Source organism: Paramormyrops kingsleyae, chromosome 7 (assembly GCF_048594095.1).
Source record: "Paramormyrops kingsleyae isolate MSU_618 chromosome 7, PKINGS_0.4, whole genome shotgun sequence".
Classification (NCBI taxonomy): domain Eukaryota; kingdom Metazoa; phylum Chordata; class Actinopteri; order Osteoglossiformes; family Mormyridae; genus Paramormyrops; species Paramormyrops kingsleyae.
The window spans coordinates 33,000,306-33,017,906 of NC_132803.1; the positions used below are offsets into that span (position 1 = coordinate 33,000,306).

The 17,601-nt window shown below is 47.6% G+C and overlaps 1 long non-coding RNA gene across 1 annotated transcript in view; it reads right to left on the minus strand.

Annotated features, from left to right (window-relative positions):
- Nucleotides 1-13,982: 13,982 nt before the first annotated feature.
- The window catches only part of LOC140592151 (uncharacterized), an 11,961-nt gene continuing 8,342 nt past the window's right edge, over nucleotides 13,983-17,601 (minus strand). The window contains exons 2-3 of the long non-coding RNA XR_011992442.1: nucleotides 14,178-14,280; nucleotides 13,983-14,087 (exon numbers count right to left, since the gene is read on the minus strand). This is a non-coding gene — a long non-coding RNA (uncharacterized lncRNA). The remainder of the gene's footprint in view (nucleotides 14,088-14,177; nucleotides 14,281-17,601) is intronic.

Here is a 17,601-nt window from a genome sequence, read left to right on the forward strand (position 1 = left end):
TATGGTCCGTTCTCAGTGCTCTGCGCCTGCAAGGCCGGGCGGTAGCCTAGCCCTGCGTTGGGTAAGCGTTTGGCGTCTCCCTGCTTCTCTGCTGCCCCTCGTGGTCGCTCTCTCTCCCCCCTGGACCCCCGCCCTGTTCTGTGGCCATTTCTCTGCTGTCAGCACCAAAGCCCCATTTCGCTCCCGCCCATAAATCACACCGTAAACGGAGCCGCGGCTTCATTAGGCAGCAGTGGAGCCATTTCTCCGCCACGGCCCTCCTGACGCCAGCCTCCGCCGTGCTGACGGTGCTCTCCTTTTCAGCCCCCCCCCCCCCCCAGGTGTCCGCCAGCTCATAAATCACCTCCCGCCTCCCAGTTCCCTCAGGTTCTCCCAAAACGACATCAGCTTCCTGCCCTGTCCCAAGGAAAACCAAAAGCCGCACCTGTGTCGGGCCTCCGCCAGCCGCCCCATCTGGTGAAGCACCCAGGTTACATGGGTTAGATTTAGCCAATCAGAAAGCCCGTGGCTAGGAGACATACTGCCACCGCTGTTAAAAGGACATATCTTCATTTATGCCTTTGAAGTATCTTGCAAACATAATGTAAATACGTTTTACTGGCTTTTTTCTCCATCTAAGGTTTGTTTGTGAGGGTTGTCGAGGTCGCTACGTTGCTAATCAAATTTAGTCTACAGCTTGGAATCCCTATAAAGCAGTTGCAGGTGTGACAAGCTGTTTTGGATGTCACTCCGTCACACGTAACACCCCAAGGGTGACAGGGTCGTCCTCTCACTTAAACTGCCATGGCTTGACAAGTGCTGATTTAGCAGTCGGCTTGGCTAATTATACCAAAGTAAAAAGATTTGCTGGTTAACAACAGGCTGCTGTGGCTTGTTATGGTAGCAGCAGCTTCTTTAGTGACTGACACACCTTTGGGCAGAATACCTGGCCTACATTCCATTAATAAACAGTCTACTGAATTTTGAACGGCTCTGACAGTGTCCATTATGAGCTTGACTGATGTATTTCGATTAGATCAGCTAGTGTGCTTTTCACTTTTTAAATCACCTAAATTGGATCTTTCAGCATATTTGAAGAGGTTCAGATTCCATAAAGTTCTGCTGTCCTCATCGCCCCCCCCATCTCAATATGGTCCGCTCCATCTCCCGTGGCCCAGCCTCTCTCGCCAAGCCCCCAGGGCGGGGTCTGCGGGAAGCTCTAATAAAGCCCCGTCAGAGTCACGGCAGAGCGACCTGTACCTTCCAGCTCCGAGTGAACCCGCCCGTCAGGGACCCCACCTTCTTCTCTCCCCCCGCCTCTTTCCTTTCTCTCTCCAGCCTTCCCCACATCCTTCTCTCCCTCCCTCCATTAAAGTGACAAAGAGGGAGAGAGATTTCAGGGAGGATGATGAGGAGCTAAATGACATGCCTTATTCTCCTGAGGTCAGCCTGTATTTAACTCTGAGGTTTGGGGAGGGTGGCGCGGTGAAGGGGGGGGGGGGGTGCCTAAAAATGCCGTCACAGCGCTGAGGCATGGGGTGGGTTATAAAAGGGAAACGAATGAGGGAGAGGAAAAGATTCTTCTTCAGCGGGAAGTTAAAGTTAGGGAGCGTGAGACAAATAGTGAGAGGGAGCCTGGGAGAGTCCGGGGGGGGCTAATTAAAAGGCAAAGACAAAACGGCATCTTTGAAAGATCCACCCCCCTCCCCGGCCCGACACACACTTTTTAGTTCTATCAAAATGGTATGTTTTTAATCATGGTGAAATGATTTATGGAAACGTCAGAGTCATGGCTCTCCGCTCCCCTTCATTTTTAAATAGTTTGTGTTTTTCTTGAATGATGGATTTATCTGCAGACAATCCTAATATGACTTATAACTCTGAAATATAACAACCAGATGTGCAGATGACTGAGAGTTCCCAGCCGAATCCAGGAAACATCCTGGCCTCGCTCCCTCTCTCTCCCTCTCTCTCCCTCTCTCTCCCTCGCTCCCCCTCTCTTTCCCTCCTTCCCACTCTGCCTCATTGACATGTCTCTGCTCACTGTCATTCTGCCTTTTCCTTCACCCGTTCTGTCCATCTGCTACTCTTCTTCTCTTCACTGAGTGTGTCCCGCCGTTTGATCACATCCAGCCCCCCCCCCCCCCCACTGGAGTCATACTCACTGCCGTTATGGCGCAGGGCTGGGAAAACGATCCGCCACACTAAGTGTGTAATTAAGAAAATGCACCGGCAATGCAAACAAACAGGAAAATAGGCGGTAATTATGTGATCAAGAAAATGTGCCCCATTAAATGTGCTTTCAGGAATATCAGCGGTGGCGCCCAACAATTTTTTTTTCATACAAAGAATAACATGAAAGCCTTTAAACCCAGCAAATATCATGCTATAAGACCCACCACTGCATGCACTACATGAATTGCATCAGCAGGTCAGCGTTGTGGTGTTTTTTACGCCTTACTCTTAAAAAATGTAGCTGGTTGGTTCCACAGTGTTAAATATATCCAGTGCAGAGTCATTTTCTCTGCTATGCTAAACATAATGTTCAGTCATTATATATGTCTGTTTTTGCCGAAAAGAACTTTGGTGTAAATAGCTAGATGGTAATAATTTGCAGCAGTGTTTGCTTAAATCAAATAGAAGCATTGCCTTCTAGAGGAGTTGTTGACAAAGAGATGCAGAGGTACAAATAAATTATTAACTTAGAGTTTGTAATCCTGTCACAGACCCATTTGGATATCAGAGTTTGGCACAGATTTTTTTATATCAAAGATTAATTTTTTCCTGAATATTAATATCCCTATTTGTAATAACTGGTCAAAGCATTAGACAAAAGTAAGTCAAAACTAAAAAAAAAAACCTCTTTCTGTAGCATTCCATGGAATTTTTCCCTTTCCATTCAAACAAATCCAACTTTCCACGCTTCTCGTACGTGTTAGTGACTTTTACAATTTTCCAGACTAAATGATGAAAAGAGATGACAGTTTTATCTCTTGCGAATTTTATCTGTGATTGGGGATTTGGTTTGGCCTGCCTCAGTTTGCTAGTCGCCCAGTTATATTCACGTACATAAAAATAACACATTGACAGAGGTTATACGGTAACTGCATGTTTAAACTGTGTTTTTTTCGTTCAGTGTTGAATGGAAGCCTTCCGTTTGATTTCACTTGTACGCCAGTCTGTCCGTGTCAGTCTCTCCGTTCTGTTACCTGTCCTGACATCTGTGTGTGATGTTCTCCAGTTGTGCCTGTTTGTCCTCCCATCTGCCTGCCCCCCCCCCCCCCCTTTCAGGCTTGCGCATGCGTAAGCGTGTGTGAGTGTACGTGCGTGTGGGTGCGTGTGAACACGCTTCTGCTCCCCGTCCCCGTGGCGACGCCCGGGCAGCCGCCAGCCCCCACAGGACGGCCGTGTGCTGCTGACACCCTGACAGTCTGCTGTGAGTGACATGTGATCTGTATGAATCTCAGGACTAATAAATCTACCTGTCAGCGCGGCAGACTTGAAAGGGCGGGAGCCCCACAGCGCAGCTCGAAACACGACTCGTGTTGATGAAATTCTGTAGGCTGGAGAATTATAGCTGTCAGAAAAACACCCACGTCAAATCCGAAGACCAGGCCCCCCCCCCCCCAAGCCCCCACCCCTCATCCCCTGCTCCATCTTTCCTTTCCTTCTTCTTTCCTCTGTCTTTCTTCATCAACACGAGTAATGCTTAGTCCCACTCTGTCCTGCTGTCCCTCCTCAGTAGAACTGAAAGATCGTAACGACCAGCACTCCCGCTCGGCCTGCCCTATTACCTTCCCTTCCGGAAACCACAGAAACACACACACACACACACACACACACACACACACAAAAGATGAAAATGACTACAGTGTTATGAGGCGATCACCTGGTTTTATTCTGTTCCTCTCCTGAAGCCTTTTCTCTCATTGCCTTGTCATGGCTGTAAGTACCTTGTCAAAGGGAATTAATGTTTCCAGCTGGGGGGGGGGGGGGAATGGGGGTTAAACAAGGTATAAACTGGATACACATGGGACGGTTTTGTGTGGACTTTAATCTTTTCCCATAAGTGATTTTGATGCTAATTCGGCCATTTCCCCGCCCAGGCCAGTTCCCTGCCTTGCTCACGTCCCCGATCCTGTGGCTCCTTCAGTCTCGCGTTGTGCGTTTATTTCTGTCTTTTTCGTTATTTGAGCGGTTTACTTGGCTCTTTTAAAAATGGATACAGAGGCATGTTGTGTGTAATAATTCATGTTGTTTGGACAGTTCCTTACTGAAGCTATGAAAATTCAGCTGGGGTGTCTTTGCATTTATCAAAAGTTGGTGTCAAGCATCCCTTTCAGACAAACCCTTGAATAAATAAATGAAGAAACTAAGAAACTTTCAAGAAAAACTATTCAAACAGTAATTATGCCATAGAGGCTGAGACAGGCTTGATTTTTACCCACAGGAGGAACATAAGCATTTTAAATCTTTTTTTAAAATTTATTTATGCTATATAATTTTTAATTAATTTCTGATAAATATTTACAATTTTCAAATGAAGGCAATCCTGGTCATATTTGGTTTTCTTTAATTTGTTGGCGCTGTTAAAATATCAAAGGGCTTTCCCTGTCTTTCGGTTAAAAGATTTAAATCTGAGGCATTCCTTCAATTTAAAAATAATTTAGCCGGTCGCTTCCCGCCGACATAACCAATTAGTTTCTGTTGCTCATTGTTGAAAATGACCTGGACTTATAAGAACTTAACATTTCAAAACGAAAGGGTTGATAATTTGACTCCGGGGACGTGAGTGTGCTGACACAGCTGGAGGAATGAGGGCCCCTCGCTGACCTTTGCCCCCTCACTGACCTTTGCCCCCTCAGTGAACTCCCAGCATCCCTGGGGCTGGGCTGTACGACCCGGGCTAGACTAACAAGTGGGACCAGTGACCGCCCGGCCGAATCATTGCCCCCGATCTTACCCCCACAGCCCCCCACTAAAGACTAAAACCCCCAGCTTTCACACCAACACCTGGCCTTCATTTCTAACTTTGATGCACATGTGTGTTACTCAGACCAACACAGCAATATTTACACCATGGCACATTACAGAAATCGTAAATGGAATGAACTGCATACAAGTCACACCTTTTTTAGCTACACTCTTTTTAAAAATGCCATAATTTGTTTAGGCTTTTGGACATTTACGCCAACTGAATTTTGACACAATTTCTACGAATATGGACTTTCTGTACTGCAGAAATATAAAAAACAAAACGGAAATGAGTGTGGCATGGCGACAAACAAGTCCCTTAGAAAAGCGGGATGGCACGAGGCGGAAGCCTTTTAATCATATTCAGAAAGCTGCCTATCAAAGGCGAGAATCCAAACTTATCTGTTGATTAAGAGGAGCCCCGGCTATAAGCTGAGACAGGCATGTGTGACGCTGAGCTCCAACCATCTGTATGTTATCTCCGGGAAGCCGGCGCGGTTCTCTTTGAACTCTCTGCATATGGGGCGAGGGGGGTTTGGGGGGGTGCGATCGGCATTAAGCCTGCTCCACACCCACATCCTTCACTTTCTCAAGCATCGCCACTGTGATCTTCGTAGTACAAATCCCTACCAGTGACTCAATAATGCAGCATCTTCGCATCATCAATATTTTAAAGAGGAGCTGCTAACGAGGCACAGACAAAGTTCATCGTTTCAAAAAGAAGATGCTGTTTCAAGGTCCTGATTCGCAAGAAATGCAGAGACATTGGGAGGGAAGGTGATGTGAGGGAAGCGGCATACGAGTCATCCCATGTGAACTGAAACACCCACTGGCTTTCATTGTTGCAGTGCGCTCACGCTGACTCCTTTAAACTCTCTCTGACTCATTTTATAAACTCAAGTAAACTGTTTTGGACTCCTCGTAGAGACTCAGGTGTGTTTTCAGCAATGCTCCCAGCTAATTCAGCTTCCTGCTCATTCAATTCTACTGCCCCTTTGCACAAATGTATCCTTTAAAATGTATTTTTAACTTGTCATATCCCTGTCTCAGTATGTCATGTTTAAATGTGTAATATATATATTTATATTCTATTTATTACTATTTATTTATTTCCATTACTGCCAATGATACTGAAATTTCATCTTGTGTATGACCCATGCATCAGAGAGTGGAAGATGAACCTGACGTCATTTTGACTGAACACAGAAACTCTGGGAAAAATGCTCGCAGTAAATGGTTCAGCTGATTCTCTGGGGTGCTGATGTGTAAGTGGGTCCTTTATGTAGACGACATCTCTCGGTTATTAGAAGGAATGGGATGCCCATTGTTTGCTAATCCCTTGACCTAAAACCCAATGCTGTATTATTCGCGATAAAGGCACAGCCTGCGGATCTCCTACCGACCAACCTAAATATTCAGGAGCAGGGCTCCTGTTTGCTAAACCGAAGTAACCAGATGTCCTGCCCAGGTGTGCCACCTACCCCTGACCTTAAATCCCCACCCCCCCACACACACCTTTTTCCACCTCCCCCAGACCCTGTTCTCTCCTCATTACCTTACACTCAGCTCTGTGATGCAATGAGACACCAGGTGAGAGAAGCTGGTGCCCATGCCAAGCTCTGAAAGGGGAGAAAGATGGACACTCCCCCCCCACACACACGCACACACACGCTCACAGCCTTCCCCGAGAAACACGCCGTCCTCCTCGGCAGCGAGCATCACTCATTATTCATCCTTTATCAGGCAGATCAAAGGAGAGCAGCAGGACCTCAAAGACCCCGACAGGCAGGAGGCAGACCTCCCTCCGGCAGATCGTCGGTCATCCCCCACCGGGAGGCGCTCAGACAAACACACACGCTCGCACGCACACACACCCACGTGCCCGACACCTCCACACACACACATAGGCACACCTATGGAGACTCACGAGCAATCACGCTCAAACCGCACAACTACTCCCATTCCCGGAGAAGGTGGCTGTCATTCTGCAATGTGTCCTCCCTTATTCCTATAAAAACAAAATAACAGCATCCGTCATACATGCTAGTAGCTCCTGAATATATTTCTGCGAGCACAATGATAAATTCTTACAACACAGCGATAAAAAAAAAAAAAACACTGTGTCACTGATTCTGGGTTAGCAGGCTGGGCGGGAATCGTCAGCACCCCCTCCCCCTCCCCCAAGGCTTACTGAGAACCCCCCCACCCCACCCCCAGCTCCCCCTGTGACCCTTTCTCTGTGTGAACACGACGTGATCCCCAACAGCACAGGAGGCATCAATTATGTGTGGGGCCTTCCTGCTGTCACTCTGTCGCAATTAGCAGCCTTTCCCAGCACTGAACTGTGAGGCCCAGCTAAGCTGTGAACTCTGGAGGAATGTAACACACACCCTGCATGCCCCAGACTTACACAAACACCCGCACAGGTGCACACACACACACACACACATGTCGGGTAAACATATCTTTATGGGGCCTGCTCATTGGGAAAAATGCTAACGCTAACTATGACAACCTTAACCCTACCCCGCCCTAATCATAACCATAAGTAACCAAGCAAAATACAAGAGTTTTTGCATTTTTCGTTTTTTTCGTTGCTGTCACAGATTTTTATTAAATTGAATTGAGTTGGGAAAAAAACGGGTATTCATCACGTTGTGGGGTCATTGTGTCCCCATAAGGTAAGGTATACCCGCTCACACACACACACACACACACGCACACGCACACACACACACACACACCCGCTCACACACACACACTCACACACACACACGCACACACACACGCACACACACACACACACACACAGAAAATAAGTATATAATTCTGTAAAAAAAAAGCAAAAAAAAAACACAATGTTCTCCATTCTCCACTTCCCATCTACATGAGACACGTTCCGTACACCAGGGAGACGGTAAACCTGTAATTTCCGGAACATTTCCTGTCTCGGCAGTACGTTGGAAAATCGGCCGCATAATGAAAGGCAACGTTTTTAATGATGCCAATTTGTAGAGACCGGAGTATTCCGCTGGTCGGCCAGTGAAAACAGAGGGAAGGGAGAGGTTACTATTACAGAAAAGAGGCTTGCAGCATCTAAATACAATATGCGTCTGTCATTTCGATCCAAAATGCCCTCATCTTTTTTACTGATGTTTTGTATAGTTAAGAGTGCGCACTAATTTATTATATGGAGTAAGACATTTGGTACACAAAAGAGGGCTTTGTTGAATTATAGGAGGAAAAAAAACAACAAAATTATTTATGTGATATTTTGACCATAAGGCCTCGCTATGATAAATATTATTTTTATTAATGTGAATTTGAATCGGCTTCTCTCATGACACCCTGGAGAATAAAAATGAAAAACGTCACACCAAAAAAAAAAGAATAAATTAGAACCAAACTGCCTCCATATTTTATCGTGTCACTTTCAAGGGCTATGAAAGCTTGTGCTGAACATCCAAGCTAAACACTTGGAAGTTTGCATAGTCATAAATTAGCTCTTTGAGACTCCTCAACAGTCAGAAGTGTTCAAATCCATTAATATATATATATTGGTTTCAGACCCAGTCGCAGTTCAAAGCTATCAGAGATGTTTTCTGTTAGAATTTGAAAAAAAAAAAACAGGAAGGGTAAGTAAACTTACACATCTACGTATTTATTACTCACACAAATTCTAAACTAATCTCAGTATTTAACCCCCCCTCTACCCCACTTGGACTATTCTTTGCTGGTTTTCCTCAGTCTCCAATCATGTAACTATTGGCAATCAAGCAATAGCTTAGTGTCTATTTGCTAACTTTTATTATTGGACCTCATCATGCAGTATAGGTCACAAGTGTCCTTGCATGGCTGAAGAATAGTGTGGAGATAACAGAGGAAGTTCAGAAAGGCCAACAGGGAAGTTAATGGGAAGTTTTGTTGTAGGGTCGGCATGAAAATGTATGGAGAAAGTAGCAGATCACCGGATCAGTCTGATCCGACTGCTACGGTCAAAATGCGGGGCGATGCTGTTTCCGCTGACAGGTACGCTGACTCGCTTAATTAAAGGTGTTACATGCTTCCGGAGGGAAACCATCGACATCAGCAAAAAGCAGTCATTGCGGGCCTTTTGACTTTTCCCTCATGTCCTGAAATCTCTCGGGTTGGCTCTTGTTCCCCTCACCGACATTCCCCAGTTTTCCAGAACAAAAAACCCTCCTAATTCCATGACGGGTTAAGGGATTGCGGGCCGGAACAACTGTGGTTTGGTTTGCATTAGTGGCAGATTAACCCCCCACAAAGCCACGTAAGGAGAAAGTCTGATGTGGTGGGGGTGGAGGGGTTGATAGATAAGGCCAAAGAGAGAGACTTAGCAGGGTGCTTACATGGGGTTGCAGTCACCCGAAACCATAGTGAGTCATTATTCTGCTGCATGTGTGGGGGGGCTTGTCTGGCCGGGGTCTGTGCCCGACATGCGATGAGGGATGCCACTCCAATCTGACACACAGTCCCTGACGGCCTGATAAACGTGGGGGGGGAGCGGCGGGGCACTTTTTTCTTTCTCATTTGTGTCCAAACACACGCCAGCTCACATTTCTCCGGCAGGCCTTGACGAACCGAACGCGGAAACCCATTACTGCATCTGGGCACCATTATCGCGCTTGTCCAAGCCCCCCACCCCCCCCACCAGTGGCTCCGGGTACCGGTTCAGTGCCACGTTGCCGGCGGATACCATGGAGAAGCATCTAGAAGGCATCAGGTTTGTGCCTGCTCCTCCTTTAATGGCTGTCACAGTGGAACCTGATCACAGAGCGGTCCTAGGGTCCTGACTGCCCCCCCCCCCCAGCCCCATCTCAGCTGGTGCTGAACTCTTCACCCCAACTGCCGCTAGGCCCCCCTGCCGGAGAATATCCTGTTTGGTGACTGCTGCCAGTGACTGATAGGCCGATAAGAGGAGTCACCGTAAACCTCTGACTGAATGGGAGGGCCGCCGGTCGCACCATATCCCCTCCCCCTGGCAGCACCCCCCCTTGCCACAACGAAGGGCAGTTTAGCACACAGAAGGTCAGCCGTCGGTTAATCTGCAAGACGACGACGACAAGCAGTAACTGATTGATCTCTCACCGCTCTCCCCCTTGCCCGTCCCGTCAGTCATGTCAGCTGCGATGATGGCAGCACTGTGCCAACCTGAACTGCAAATACACGGCGGGGCCCCGGCCCTCATTCCAGTGCTGCAGGGCACTGGCAAATCCTTTTTTTCCCGTGGACTGTGCAAAATAAATGGAAGGCCCGGCAATGCGCTCTGGGGGAGGGTGTGCTCTGAACTCCTAGCCGAACCAATAGCGCAGTTATTTCCTTCCCCTCGACACGATTCTCGCCCCTTTTGAATGGGCTTTATCCTTTTATTTGCCGCTTAGATTGACGGAAGGATGTAGAGTTTAGTCTGAGTGCGTTGGAGAGCCAGCAGTCCTGCCATGGCCTAATATCACCACACTCACACACACACAGTGACGACAAGGACACATCGCTGGATTGGCTGTCATCGGCGCACCAACTTCCCAAGTCAGATTAAATTAATCGACAGTGGGGAACTCTGGCGTTTTCCGAAGGGGGTTCCAAGTGCTGACAGAAATAAGAGATAGATCTCCAGCCCAGCTTTGTTTTCCATGTACTCTTCTCTTCAAAAAGGTGTCCGTCTAAGATTCTGCAAGCAAAAGGGAAAAGGCAGACGTGGCCAAGCTATGGCAGGATAACTCTGGCAGCAATGCAAACCGTGGGGGTGTACGTGCGATCAGAAAGGGAGCTCTTGGTGTGAGGAGGCATCGCGGACAGCTGGGTACGTGTTCTTTTTTCCCCGTTATCACATTCCCACAAACTTAACACCCATGTGCATTCTGGGAAATGTGGAAACTAGCTCAAAATTAGTCTGAGCAAGTCTCGGTGGGAAATAAAAGACACAGGACATGGTTTATCGGTCTCCCACTCACATGAAAAAGAGCACAAGGCCAGCCAGAGAGCTGTCTCCCTAATTCGGCCATTGAATGCACTCATGGCCAAAAACGCAGAGGATTTTTGCAGGACAGGCCTGTCTGGAGTAGGAGGGGGCTGGCAGTGACCAGTGAGAGAGACGTCACCTTTAATGGCAGATGCGAGCGCTGTTTCCTTCCCTGCCGGTGCTGTAATGTGAGTCCAGCTACTCCGAGCGACGTTCTGTCACTTGGTGTTTGCAGAACCGACTTTGACAGAGTGTCCCCCCGGGGCAGAACGCCCACACAGCTACCTGAATCTCCTGAGCCCCGGATTAGTCCTGACATGTGTGCGGCGGAACACTATGATCCACCCGGTCTCCAAACGCAAGGCTAGCCACGGTCTGCAGGAGCCGCGGCTGAAACTGGAGCAGTCCTGAAAAAAAAGATATTTGTCGTTTCTGTTCATATGAAGACCCGGGGCAATAAAACGATGTAGTTAAAGTTGGCCGTTATCGCGTTGACTTGATTTCCATCTGCTAGCCATTGCCGCCATTTGCCTTTTGTAGTATGGCTCACCGAGTCGATCTGAAGGGCAGATGACCAGAAAGAGATAACAGGTTGGGGTCTCGGGTAGCAGTAAACGACCCCCGCAGGAGCCTGACCACCGACCTGGGGTCGAACTGCCCGTTACGGATCACTCTCAGCCTGGAACCTGTGTAGCTTTGAGGGCAAAGATGGTCATCCTGTCCCGTTTGCTAATGCTAATGTGCTCCCCGTTTACCTCAGTGTGATGCTAACGCTCCCGTCGACGGTGTCTTGAGGGAACATGACTTTGTTCACCACCGCCCTCGTCCGTCTCCGTCTGCGTGCCGCTCTGCCCTCCGTCTCCACCTCCCTGCTCAGGTCTCTGTCTTGGACTTTGTCACTTGACTGCCTGTCCAGCACTTTCCTTCAGAGTCACACAGCCCTGTGAGGTGACTTGAAAGGTGGCTGTCCCAGAGCACAGGGAGGTCAGAGACACCCTCTCTGTTTCCAGCTTTCCCCCAGGCTCTCATTTTCATCCACACCGGATGGACAGAGTTTAACATCGGCATTTAGCCCCCGTGGCCTATTCCTATGAGACCTTCTGGCAGCTTATTAATGTTTTCAAATTGTTATGATGGTTTCTGGCACTGGGCAGTAGTACCAATAAAAATCAAAGTACAACAACCTCGGATTTGGACAGGCATCCACTTAAAAAAAATCCTGACAGCCTAATGGGATTTTAAGAAATTCGTTCCTGAGATATTCGGCGGCATGTGAGAGATGTTCTGGACTATGTGACAGAACGTGGAATGGAGGATTGGCGAATCGCATCACAGAGAATGAAGTCACCGTCTAAAAGATGTTCATGGTCTGGTGTCTGTCTATGAACAGAGCAGAGCCAGAGGTTTGACTCATGTACTGATAGCTATGTTGTTGATTATGGGCAAAAAAAGATACATAGGCTGTTGCTTAATTCTAGAGAAAATCAGGTCCTGGAAGGGCATATAAATTATTGCTTTTATATTTTCCAAGTGTTAATTGCATACGTTTATGGTTAACTGGGTTCAAGGATGCCATATGGTTTTGAAATGCTTAAATTTTGAAATCTAGAGTTCAAAGACCTATGATGACAACCCCCCCCCAAAAAAAAACCTACAAAAAAGAAGGTAAGCTCATAAGTCCTACTCAACCATACACAGACAGTTGAGTCAAGTCAGGGTCCATTCGGAAAGTCACATGTTTCCGGTTCAGGCTAACATGGCTAACTGACCTAGAGAGTACAGCCCAAGACACAGTGGACTGGGAGACAATTTCGGAATACATTTGAAGATATTAAGGTATAACTGGCCTTAAAATGGCAAGCATGAATGTAAACGGCTCCTTCCTGTGTTAGTGTGAGGCGTCTGGCCCTTTCATTGTGAGTGACACAAAACAATCACAACTAAGGGATCCTTAAATTCTTAAATGGAGGTCTATGTCTGCTGTGTTTACTTGCTTCTCACTGCTCTAATAGGCCCACGTGATCGCAATTTACCATATTTGTTTTTTATATCCAGCAGCTCAAAAAGCACACTGTGGTGAGTCCAGTAAAACAAATTGAATTTAATTGAATTGTGAGTGTGTGTATGTGTGAGAGAGAGCGAGCGAGCGAGTGAGTGACTGCGAGTTACCCCAATTTTGCCGGCTGACACATTTTTAAACACATTTGAAAAATTACCCTCATTTCTCAGCACTGGAAAGGCCGGCTTTTCACTTTTACTGTGTTTGGCAGACCAATCCATCCATGTCTGACACACAAACTCCCAGAACCTCTGAGCCACGACACTACCCCCCCCCCCCCCAAACCAGCCACCTCCCCGTTAACTTCCCGGTTATTCTGCTCTTCCACAATTAGCCCACCCCGCTGAAGTTCCTATCGCTTAATCACCGCCCATCTCACTTTTTTACCCCCACACTTCTGTGTCTCCCTGCCGCCTCCCCCCCCCCCCCCCTCCAGCCTGAACACAAACATCCCTCAGTGTTGCGGCTGGGGGCCGGGGCTGCTTCCAGCCCCGTATTTAATCAACGTGAAGCTTAACTCCCTCGATCGGTGACGGCTCATTTGAAAATGCAGCCCTGGGCCCTTGCTTCCCCTTGCAGTGCCAAATATAATAACTCCTCTCTTTCTTTACCCGGGTCCATTTTATAATTTCGCGATTTTTCAATGTCAGCCCGGCCTTTTGAAGAATTTTTATTGAATTTCCGCCTGGACCGAGTGGCCACGCTCCCTCCCCGCCAAAGCTGCTCCACCACTCCTCGACGCACCCCCCCCCGTCCCCTTTAGCTAACACTCACAGTATTTGCTCCGTTCTTCAGTGTTTATTGTCTTCTTCACATTCACGTCCCTATTATACCCACCCTACACTTTGATAACCACCCCCCAGCATTTTATTTTTCAGATTCTTCTGCCTTATTTGTTTCATTCTCCTTCTTTGGCACCAATTATACTGTGATTATACTCACTCACATGGTGGGAATGTCATTCCGGTGGAATAACGCATCGGGAGTCAGTTTACGAGGCAGTCCGTCAGAGAGGTCGCGGGGGCCACGGAATACGATTAAATTACACAAACCACAGGACAGTGATGTTCCGGGCCTAGGATGGGGGATTTTGACCTAGGAAGCAAATGCTGAAACTTTAGCCGTCAAAAACATCAGAGCAATTCAGTGCTTCAAGGTGCATTATGTGTAGTTAGGCATAATTACCTGTGTTTTTGCTGATTTAGCGCCGGCAAAGAAGGGCCGCCATCTCAGACAGACTCATCTCTTCATGTTTCCCAGAATCCTTGGCGAAGATGTGTCTTGCCACCTAAACTCGAAATCAGAAGGACAGTGCTGAACTCATTCTGCGTATTTTTCATTTTCATTGTCATCATCATTCACACTGTTCTTGGCTTGTGAAAACAACAACCAGAGTGATCCCGCCCACCCCCCACCCCAAAAACCTCTGCCATTACAAATATGGGACCTCGCTTTATGGGCCATTCTTCAGCCATACCCCTGTCCTGAAAGCATTATGCATCTCGAGACAAATTACGTGGAACACAGAGACAGATGACAGCAATGAAGTGTTTTTTTTTAAATATTTTTTATCCCTTCCCTCCTCCTGTGGTCGGACTCAAAGTGCATCAGAAGTGCGCACATCTTACTTCTGTTAAGTTCTCAAAATATTTGAGAAGTGTCACACGGGCCTAATCACATTATGACTGTTAGCATATTCCAAGCTGTCAATTTTAATCTGCCGTTCATCATCTCATATTCCTGTTTAGATATAAACGATACAGCCTCTCGGGGTGGGAGAGGGGGTGGGCAATGTGCGTTTGTGTGTGTATCTTTCAATATGTGAATCATATGTTTAAATTAGAGTCTGGGTGTGGGAGGCTTGTCGGAGGAGGGGGAGGGTGCCGGGGGAGGGGGGGGGGGGCAAGCCTCGTGACCTCAGAATATCGCATCACATGTCCGATCTTATTCCCGTCTGCTATCCGAGCCCCTGTCATGCGCTCCTTTTGCCAATCTGTCACGCTCAATCTGAATGAAGCAGGGGAGGAGTGCGGAGGAAAGGCTCGGGGTGACTCTGGAACGTCTTTTGTGAGGAAGAAAAGGGAGGGAGAGTACGACAGAGAAAGGCAGACAAATTAATGAAAAGCAGCAAGGAACAGAGTCGCGTCCTGGTCCACCCTGACGCGCCTGCCTCTAAGTGGCATAGCGATTATCGTCATTATTCATTTCATAATAGCATTCATTTATACCACTCTAATGAATGCTTTACGGACCATTCCCCACCGTCAGGAGGGGGCAGAGTGTGTTTGTGGGGAGGAGGGAGTTAATCAAGGAACCATTTTTGCATCTACTGTGTTTTGGAGATATACCTGGGATATCCTTCACCCATGCCATCTTCCCCACCGAGCTACGCTCCCAGTATCCCCCCCCCCCCCTTTGGACACTTGTGCCACAATGAGCCTTGCCAACGGAGCCTGGCGCCCCTCCCTCCCAGGCCGAGTTCCACTGTCTGCTAGGGTAGGGGAAATGGTCCCGTCCACGACTGGGTCCCCATCCAAGGCGTCTCCGACAGGATATACTCATCAGATTCCCATAATTCTTCCTGTCTCTCTATCGCGGCCCCTTTTAAGCTGCACGGCTGCCCCCTGCCAAAGGCCTGGCCCACAGTGAACTTCTGAGGAATTTTTCACAGCGTGACAGTAAAGTTACGAGCACAATGGAAAGTCTGCTCTCGTCATTTATTTATTTCCACCCCCCGAATATTTTCGCTTTTCGGCAGCGTCGACCCAGAGCCATTTATTTTTTTTTTTGCTGCCGCTTATGGGTCAGTCGGGCCACTTTGCATCGAGAATCGACGTGGCCAGTTCACCCCCCAGATAGGTGTGTTGTGGCTGCCAGCGGTGAGCGTGAATAATCTTCAATGCCACGCTAGGTGGGGACAAGGGGGTGGTTGTGTGGGGTCCAAGTCTGAAACTGGCTGCCCAAAAACAGCTCAATGGTACATCCGATCCTCCTCTCAGCAATGCCCCCCCCCCCCCCCAGGGTGGATAGAATGGGGCAGGAGACATCATATCCCTCAATATGATTAATGTTGTGCTTCATTTCAAAGGGCAACTCAACAGGAGGATAAAGTGCGTACATAGGGTGTGTGTGTGTGTGTGTGGGGGGGGGGGGGGGGGGGGGGGGAGGAGGTGAATGCTAGATAAATGTTAAAATTAAGCTCACTTCAAAAGACTGGGTGATTCTGACTGGGACTTGCTAGAGTGCCAGGATTATTTTAATGACACACGGATGAGTACTGGGAGAACTGGGAGAGGCAGGGGGGTGGTCAGATGTACAATAGGTACTCTCCTGTTCTCGAGACATGTCTGATATGCAGAAAACTAACAGCGTCCTAACATGCGTGCTGTCATGTGTGCCGATTCATAGAAAGCTAGCCGGCATCAAGTCTGGAACTTCCTGCCTGACTATAACATCTACAACATCTCATTAAACCTGGAACTAGATTAATTAGCATGTTATAAGGAAGACGTGCAGTACAATCTGCCCCTGAATCCCAAAAGCACGACAGAACAAAAGCAAAAGCTCTCAGCTAATTTCGTTATTATGTGAATATCACATAAGCCATACAGTAATTATTGTTGATTGGAAGCCTGTGAGGAAAGCTTGCATGCGTTATCAGCCCCACAAAAACTGCAGCCTTACAGCGCATCTTGAAATGCGCATCTTGAAATGCGGCAGCTCAAAGTGGACCGCGGGGTCAACTAAGTACAAAAATCACCATATTTATTAGTCAGATGTAATGTTTAGCTTCAGTATTTCACTTTGAATTAAATGTAATTGGTCGTTTTTTCTCTCCCCCAATAACTCCCAGTCAGTCCCGAACGCACATGAGTAATAGATTTACTATATATATATATCGTAAATCTATTATATACATATAAACCTTGCCCGATGTTTTATTAACACACTCAGCAGATCCCGCTGCTAGCCGTGGTTTAATTTTTACTAGGGGTACTAGCGGCGGGACCGCGCACATGTGCCGGGTCTTCCTGCCTGCGTGTTATGAGTTATTGGCACTGGCAAGTCACATTAATATGTCAAATTAAAGCCGCCACGTTGCTGACAGGCCGTATTTGACCCCTGTCAGAGAAACGCACACCCACTTCACCCTCCTTTCCGTTCCTCTTTGCTTTCTTTCCCACTCTCTCTTCGTTCTCCCTTTTTTTCCCTCGAAACTTTTTCGCTGCATATGGCGGCGCAGGCTTACGTGTCGTTATTTCACTATCCCTTGTACTGTCCCCGCAGGAATCGCACTCACCTGAGCGCAGGATTCAGTTCATTTAAACCTGAATTTAACAGAGAACATCGCCAGGAATAGCTCAACATAACGGGACAATTTAATTTGTTTTTATATACACAGCCTCCCCTACAAAGTTCGCCCCAGAGCGCTTTGCAAAGATTAGCAACTGAAGCATCAAAGGATGAATATAACAGCAGCTGAAATCCTACGGCGTTTAAAGTCAAAAGTTGAAAATGTTTCCATTGACAGGCGTCAAAAACGCCGACTTTAAGCAGCCCACTGCTTTTTCTATGTACGCACAAATAGCATCCGCTCTCTTTATCCAGG